Source organism: Crocuta crocuta, unplaced genomic scaffold, assembly GCF_008692635.1.
Source record: "Crocuta crocuta isolate KB4526 unplaced genomic scaffold, BGI_CrCroc_1.0 scaffold296, whole genome shotgun sequence".
NCBI lineage: Eukaryota > Metazoa > Chordata > Mammalia > Carnivora > Hyaenidae > Crocuta > Crocuta crocuta.
This window is the reverse complement of record NW_027530504.1, coordinates 280,766-289,488: the sequence shown is the minus strand read 5'-3', so window position 1 is coordinate 289,488 and position 8,723 is coordinate 280,766. Positions and strand designations below refer to the sequence as shown.

Sequence of the window (8,723 nt, the reverse complement as noted above, 5' to 3'; positions counted from 1 at the left end):
AGGCTTCATGAATACAGCTGTTGTTCGCTCTCTGGTTTTGCTGGAACACATCTGCCTGTAGGTTCTTGAGAACAGGTTAATGAGAGGTGCTTGTTTTGAGGCCTCTTGTTCTGAAAATATCTTTATTCTACCCTTACACTTGATTGATAGTTGAGCTAGGTATAGAATTCTCATTTTCCTTCAGAGTTTTGAAGGCATTATTCTGTCACCTTTTATGTTCCATTTGAACCTTTGTATGTGCTTTTTGTATTCTTTTTAAACTTAGAATCTCCTTTTTGTCTCCTGAAACTGATCAATTATGTATCTTGGCTTGGGCATATCCATATCCATGTATTATACTTCTATTTTGAAAAAAAATTTGGAGCAAGTTGCAAAGTAGTACAGAGAGATCCTATGTAGCCTTTGCCCAGGTTTTTTTTTTCATGTTTATTATTTATTTTTGAGAGAGAAAGAGAGAGACAGAGAGAACAAGAACGAGTGGGGGAGGGGCAGAGAGAGGGAGACACAGAATCTGAAGCAGCTCCAGGCTCTGAGCCGTCAGCACAGAGCCTGACGCGGGGCTTGAGCCCATGAACCGTGAAATCATGACCTGGGCTGAAGTCGGAGGCTTAACTAACTGAGTCACCCAGGCGTCCCTGCCCAGTTGTTTTTCTTCCAGTGGTTATATCTTCTATAACTATAATGTAATGTCAAAGTCAAGATGTTGATAAATGTGTGTGTGGTTCTGTGCCATTTTATCTTTTGTGTAAATTTGTGTAACTGTCATTACATTCAAGATACAGAACGACTCCATCACCACAAGTATCTCTCATGCTACCCTTTATAGCCACAACCACTTCTTCCATCCTACCAGCCCTAACCACTAATGCATTTTCCATCTCTACAATTTTGTCCACTTGAGAATGTTATTTTGGGGGGTTGAACTGTGTTCCCTCAAAAAGATATGTTGAACGCCTACCTGCCAGCAACTCAGAATGTGACTTTATTTGGAAATTGGGTCTTTACAGAGGTAATCAAGTTAAAATGAGGTCATGAGGATGGGCCCTAATCCAATATGACTGACATCCTTATAAAATTTGGACATAGAGACATAGAGGGAAGACTGTATGAAGAGATACAGGGACAATGAGGTCATGCGGTCACAAGCCAGGAAAGGTCTTGGGCTATCAGAAACTGGGAGAGGCCAGGAAGAATCCTTCCTCTGCACCTTCTGAGGGAGCATGGCCTTGTGGACACCATGATTTTGCACCTGTAGCCTCCAGAAGAACTGTGAGACAATGAATTTCTGTTGTGCTAAACCACCCAGTTTGTGGTAACTCCTTATCAAACCCTGGGAAACAGAAGTTACATAAATGGAAACATCCAGTGTATGACCTTTTGAGATATGCTCTGCCCCCCAATTCAGCATAATGCCCTTGCATTTAGTGCAGTCGTGTTTGTTTCTTTTAATCCACTGGGGTCTTTTAATGGGTTTATTTAGACCATTTACATTTAGTGTAATTATTGATATTTTGGAGCCAATGTCTGCCATTTTAATATTAGTTTTCTGTTTCTTTGTTTTCTTTTCCTGCCTTCCAGTGGGTTTCTTGAAAACTTTCTAGAACTCTATTTTGATTATCTACAGCGTTTTTGAATGTATCTTTTTATATAGGTTTTTAGTGGTTACTACAGGAATTACATTATGCATACCTAGCTTATCACAGCTTACTGGTGTCAACATATTTCCAATTTGAGTGAAATGTGGAAACCTTACCTTCCATCAAATCTGTTTACCCTATCTCATATATAATTGTTTTAAATATTTCTTCTACATAGACTGAGAGCCACATCAGATGGTGCTATACATTTTAAATTTATTTTTAAATGTTAAATTTTATTTTTAATTTATATTTTAAAATTCAAGTTAGTTAATATACAGCGTAGTATTGGTTTCAGGAGTAGAACCCAGTGATTCATCACTTACATATTACACCCAGTGTTCATCCCAACAAGGGCCCTCCTTAATGGTCATCACCCATTTAGCCCATCCCTCCACCCACCTCTCCTCTGGCAATCCCAAGTCTGTTCTCTCTATATAAGAGAGTCTGCTATGGTTTGCCTCCCTCTCTGTTTTTATCTCATTTTTCCTTCCCTTCCCCTATGCATCTGTGTTTCTTAAATTCCACATATGAGTGAAATGATGTGATATTTGTCACTCTCTGCCTGATTTATTTTGCTTAGCATATAATACACTCTAGCTCCATCCACATTGCTGCAAATGGCAAGTTTTCGTTCTCTTTGATGCTGAATAGTATTCCTGTGTGTGTGTGTGTGTGTGTGTGTGTATGTGTGTAGTGTATGAGTGTATTTACCTATAGATTTGCTCTTTCTAATGTTCTTTTTCCTTTTCGACGTTCCAAGATTTAAAAAAAATTATTTCTGTTTCAAGAACTTCCTTTAGTAATTCTTTTAGGGTAGATCTGCTAACAACAAATTCTCTTAGTTTCTTTTTGTCTGAGCATGTCTTTATTTCTCCTCTATTCCTGAAGGCTAACGTCACTTGACTTAGAATCTGGGTTGACAGTTTCTGTTTTTCTTTAGCATTTGAAAAAAGTTGTGCCCCTTCCTTTTGATCTGTATAGTTTTTTGATAAGAAAGCAACTGTTGTTTGAATTGTTCTTTCCCAATAGGCTGGGTGGCATTTATCTCTTGCAGCTTTCAACTTTTTTTTTTTTCTTTGTCGCTGGTTTCCAGAAGTTTGACTATGATATGACTTGGCGTGGACTTCTTTGGGTTTATCCTATGGATTCACTCAGTTTGTGGAAATTTTAGGCTTATATCTTTTGCCAAACTTGGGGAAATTTCACCCATTCTTTCTTTTTTTTTTCTTTAAAAATTTTTATTTAAATTTCTAGTTAGTTAACATACAATGCCATATCAGTTCTAGGAGTAGAATTCAGTGATTCTACTTACGTACAACACGCAGTGCCTCATCATAACTAGTGTCCTCCTTAATACCCATCACCCTTCTAACCTACTCCCCAGCCACCTCCCTCCAGCAACCCTCAGTTCTCTATCTTTAAAAGTCTCTTATAGTTTGTTTCCCTCTCTTTCTTCCCCCATCCCGTATGTTCATCTGTTTTCTTTCTTAAACTCCACATATCAGTGAAGTCATATGGTATTTGTCTTTCTCTGACTTATTTCACAAGGTACAATATACTCTAGCTGCATCCATGTTGTTGCAAATGACAAGATTTCATTCTTTTTGATGGCTGAGTAATATTCCATTGTATATGTATACCACGTCTTTTATTATCCATTCATCAGTTGATGGACATTTGGGTTCCATAGTACGGCTATTGTTGATAATGCTGCTATAAACACTGGGGTACATGTGCCCCTTCAATTCTGTATTTTTGTATCCTTTGGGTAAATACCTAGTAAAGTAATTGCTAGGTCTCTTGTGTGGTTCTCTTTAGTCTTTTAAGGAACCGCCATACTGTTCCCCGGAGGGGCTGCACCAGTTTCCCACCAATGGTGCGAGAGGACTCCCCTTTCTCCACATCCTCACCAACACCATTTTGTCTCTTGTGTTGTTAATGTTACCCATTCTGATAGATTTGAGGTGGTATCTCATTGTGGTTTTAACTTGCATTTCCCTGATGTTGGGTGATGTGTCTGTTAGCCATCTGGATGTCTTCTTTGGATAAATGTCTATTCATTCCTCTTGCCCATTTTTTTTTTTCTTTTGGATGCTGTAACAGTTTGCTTGTTTTTTTTAATATAATTTATTCATTTTTAAATTTACATCCAAGTTAGTTAGCATATGGTACAACAGTGATTTCAGGAGTAGATTCCTTAATGCCCCTCACCCATTTAGCCCACCCTGCCACACCCCCTGCAGTAACCCTCTGTCGTCCATATTTAAGAGTCTCTTATGTTTTGTCTCCCTCCCTGTTTTTATATTATTTTTGCTTTCCTTCCCTTAGGTTCATGTGTTTTTATCTTAAAGTTCTCCTATGAGTGAAGTCATATGATATTTGTCTTTCTTTGACTAATTTCGCTTAGCATAATACCTTCTAGTTCCATCCACATAGTTGCAAATGGCAAGATTTCATTCTTTTTGATTGCCGAGAAATACTCCATTGTGTATATATACCACACCTCCTTTATCTGTTCATCCATCAATGGACATATGGGCTCTTTCCATACTTTGGCTATTGTTGATAGTGTTGCTGTAAACATTGGGGGGCATGTGCCCCTTCTAAACAGCATAACTGTATCCTTGGATAAATACCTAATAGTGCAATTGCTGGGTCATAGGGTGGTTCTGTTTTTAAGTTTTTGAGGAACCTCCATACTGTTTTCCAGAGTGGCTGCCCCAGTGTGCATTCCCACCAGCCGTGCCAAAGAGAGCCTTTTTCTCCGCATCCTCGCCTGCGTCTGTTGTTGCCTGAGTTGTTAATGTCAGCCATTCTGACAGGTGTGAGGGGGTATCTCACTGTGGTTTTGATTTGTACTTCCCTGATGAGGAGGGATGTTGAGCATTTTTTCATTATCTGTTGGCCATTTGGATGTCTTCTTTGGACGTGTCTACTCATGTCGTTTGCCCATTTCTTCACTGGATTATTTGTTTTTTGGGTGTTGAATTTGATAAGTTCTTTACAGATTTTGGACACTAACCATTTATCTGATGTGTCATTTGCAAATATCTTTTCCCATTCCATCAGTTGCCTTTTTTTTTAATTTTTTAAAATGTTTTATTTATTTCTAGGAGAGAGAGAGAGAGAGAGAGACAGCGTGAGCAGGGGAGGGTCAGAGAGAGAGGGAGTCACAGACTGAAACAGGCTCCAGGCTCTGAGCTGGCAGTCAGCACAGAGCCCAACGCGGGGCTCGAAACCACGAACCGCGAGATCATGACCTGAGCAAAAGTCAGACGCTCAACCAACTAAGCCACCCAGGCGCCCCCCATCAGTTGCCTTTTAGTTTTGCTGATCTTTTGCCTATTTCTTAACTGGGTTATTTGTTTCTTCGGGTGTTGAGTTTGATAAGTTCTTTATAGATTTTGGATACTAACCCTTTATCAGATATGTCATTTGCAAATATCATCTCCCATCTGTAGGCTGCCTTTTCGTTTTGTTGATTGTTTCCTTTGTTGTGCAGAAGCCTTTTACCTTGATGAGGTCCCGATACTTCATTTTTTCTTTTGTTTCCCTTGCCTCCAGTTATGTGTCTCTTAAGAAGTTGCTATGGCCGAGGTCAAAGAAGGTGCTGCCTGTGTTCTCCTCTAGGATTTTGATGGTTTCCTGTCTCACATTTAAGTCTTTCATACATTTTGAATTTGTTTTTGTGTGTGGGGTAAGAAAGTGGGCCAGTTTCATTCTTTTGCATGTTGCTGTCCAGTTTGCCCAACGCCATTTGTTGAGGAGACTCTTTTTTTTCTATTGGGTGTTCTTTCCTGCTTTGTTGAAGATCATTTGACCATATAGTTGTGGATCCATTTGTGGGTTTTTTCTTCTGTCCCATTGATCTTAGTGTCCGTTTTTGTGCCAGTATCATACTGTCTTGTTGACCATAGTTTGATAATATAGCTTGAAATCTGGAATTGTGATGCTTTTGTTTTTCTTTTTCAGGACACTAACCCCTTTGGGGTCTTTTGTGGTTCCACGCAAATTTTAGGCTTGTTTGTTGCAGCTCCATGAAAACCCGGTGGCGTTTTGATGGGGATTGCATTAAATGTGTAGACTGCTTTGGGTAGTATAGACATTTTAACTATGTTTGTTCTTCCAATCCATGCGCATGGAGTGCTTTTCCACTTCTTTGTGTCCTTTTCAATTTCATTCGTTAGTGTTCTAGGTTTATTCCTAAGTCCATTCAATAGGTTTATTCCTATTGAATGCCGATTCATAACTGATTAGGTTTATTCCCAGATATCTAATGGTTTTTGGTGCAATTGCAAATGGAATTGATTCCTTGGTTTCTTTGTCTGCTACTTCATTATTAGTATGTAGAAACACAACGGATTTTTGTATATTTTTATGTCCTGGAACTTTGCTGAACTCATGTATTCTAGCAATCTTTTGGGGGAGTGTTTCAAGTTCTCTACATAGAGTATCATGTCATCTGCAAACAGTAAAAGTTTGACTTTTTCCTTGCCCATTCGCATGCCTCATTTCTTTTTGTTGTCTAATTGCTGAGGCTGAGACTTCCACTGCTGTGTTAAATAGTATGGTGAGAGTGGACAGCCTTGTCTGGTTCCTGACTGTAGGGGAAAGACTCTCAGTTTTTCCCCATTGAGGATGGTATTGGCTGTGGGTGTTTGTATATGGCCTTTATGATGTTGAGGTATGATCCACCAAGCCCTGCTTTGTTGGGGGTTTTAATTAAGAAAGATGCTGGATTTTGTCGAATGCTTTTTCTGCATCTATTGAGAGGATCATATGGTTCTTATCCTTTCTTTTATTAATGTGGTTGGATCACATTGATTGGTTTGCAAATATTGAACCAGCCTTGCAGCCCAGGAATAGATCCCACTTGATCATGGTGAATAATTCTCTTTACTGTTGGATTCAATTTGCTAGTATCTTGTTGAGAATTTTTACATCCATGTTCATCAGGAATATTGGCCTGTCACTCTCCTTTTTAGTGGGGTCTTTGGTTTGGAATCAAGTTAATGCTGGCCTGGTAGGATGAATTTGGAAGTTTTCCTTTCATTTCGATTTTTTTGGGAACAATTTGAGAAGGAGAGCTATTAAATCCTCTTTAAACATCTGGTGGAGTTCTCCAGGGAAGCCATCTGGACCTGGACTTTGGTTTGTTGGGAGATTTTTGATTACCGTTTCCATTTCTTTGCCGGTTATGTGACTGTCCAAGTTTTCTATTTCTTCCTGTTTCCGTTTTGGTAGTTTGTATGTTTCTAGGAATTTATCCGTTTCTTCTACAGATTACCCAGTTTGTTGGCATATAATTTTCCATTTAATGGTCACAAACTCCTTTAGTTTTTGTCTGTCTGGGAAACTCTCTCTCCTTCTCTTGTGAATGACTGCCTTGCTGGGTAAAGTATTCTTGGCTGCATATTTTCCCCATTTAGCACACTGAATATATCCTGCCATTCCCTCTGGTCTACCAAGTTTCTGTGGACGGATCTGCTGAGAACCTGATCTGTCTTCCCTTGTAGGTTAAAGACTTTTTCCCCCTTGCTGCTTTCAGGATTCTTTCCTTGTCTGTGTATTTTGTGAATTTGACTGTGCCTCGGTGATGGCCAGCCTTTGTTGAATTTAATGGGAGTTCTCTGTGCTTCTTGGGTTTTGATGTTTGCATCCTTCCTCAGATTAGAGAAGTTTTCAGCTATAGTTTGTTCAAATAAATCTTCTCCCCCTTTTCTCTCTCTTCATCTTCTGGGACTTTCCTATGATATGAATGTTTTTCTGTTTTAATAAGTCACTGAGTTCCCTAAGTCTACCTTCTGATCCATTACTTTTGTTTTCCTCTTCTTTTCAGCTTCATTATTTTTCACAATTCTGTCTTCTGTATCACTAATTTGTTCCTCTGCTTCATCCATCCACACTCTCACGGCATAAATTCAGATTTGCATCTTGGTTATAGCATTTTAAATTTTGGTCTGACTAGATTTTAGTTCTTATATCTCTGCAGTAAGGGATTCTCTAGTGTCTTGTTTTTTGTTTTTTTTTGTGGGTTTTTTTTTTCAAGCCCAGCTAGAATCCTTATAGTTGTTTTACATTCTCGTTCAGACATCTTACTTAAATGTCTTTGGTCCTTCTTTCTTTTGGGATTAATTCTTCCCTCTTGTCATTTTGGGGGAAAAATTAGATTATATTTAATTTAAAAGTTAAAAAAAATAAAGGAAGCTGTATACTAGGTGTGCTTTGGTCTGTTTGTTAAGAGAGGCTTGGTAGGAAAAAAAGATTGAAAAAAATAGACAAAACTTACCCTTTCTGTATCCAAGAAAAACAAAGCAAAACAAAAACAGAATCAGCCAACCAACCAACCAACCAACCATAAACCCAAAGGAAGCTAGATCCTGTTTCCCTTAGAAGTGAAGCTCTGCGGCACTCTATGATCAGTGCACTTGGTGTGGGCAAGGGGTTTGTGCTATTCCCCCCGGGGTGGGGGAGGGAACTGCTGTTCTGATTCTCCGTGGACCCCCCCCACCCCCCGTTGGGGATGTGCCCGGAGGGAGCGGCGGGCACGGCTTGGTGTAATGCCTCCGTCCTCCACCTGGTGGTGCTGTTCAGCCCGCTGAGGTCAATCAGCCTCGGATGGGAAGTTCACACCCTCGCAGACACGTGGCCAGTCACCCTTGGGTGTCTCCAGCTCCAGCCACACCCCCGCCCTCACCCTGTCTGTGCCCGAGCTGTCGGCCTGCCGGGTGGTGCTGCCCGTGTGTGTTTTGCATCCCGGGCGTGGCTGTGTTGCAGAGCCCACTCTTCGGGGTCCCCCACTCTTAGGGGTCCCCCACTCTTCGGGGTCCCTGCACTGCAGACCAGCGCTAGTCCTGGGGGAGGACTCGCTGCGCGGCGGGTGCCGGCCGGTCCCGGGGTGTGTGGTTGTGCAGCAGGAGCGGCTCCGCGTTCCCGGCAAGTCCCGCACACAGTTGGCGCCAGGGGTTGCCGCCCTCGCTGGCCCTTCGTGCCTCCGCTGGTGGGCAGAGCGGCCCGCGGGGTCTCAGCCCGCGTCTCTGCCAGGCGCGCCCCCGGCTGGCCTGCGTCTCGGCGTGTGACCCG

General features: G+C 41.1%; 1 protein-coding gene across 1 annotated transcript in view; it reads left to right on the top strand.

Moving 5' to 3' along the window:
* The window catches only part of CFAP92 (cilia and flagella associated protein 92 (putative)), a 49,454-nt gene that overhangs the window by 14,483 nt on the left and 26,248 nt on the right, over positions 1 to 8,723 (top strand). The gene's annotated exons all lie outside the window — the stretch shown is intronic.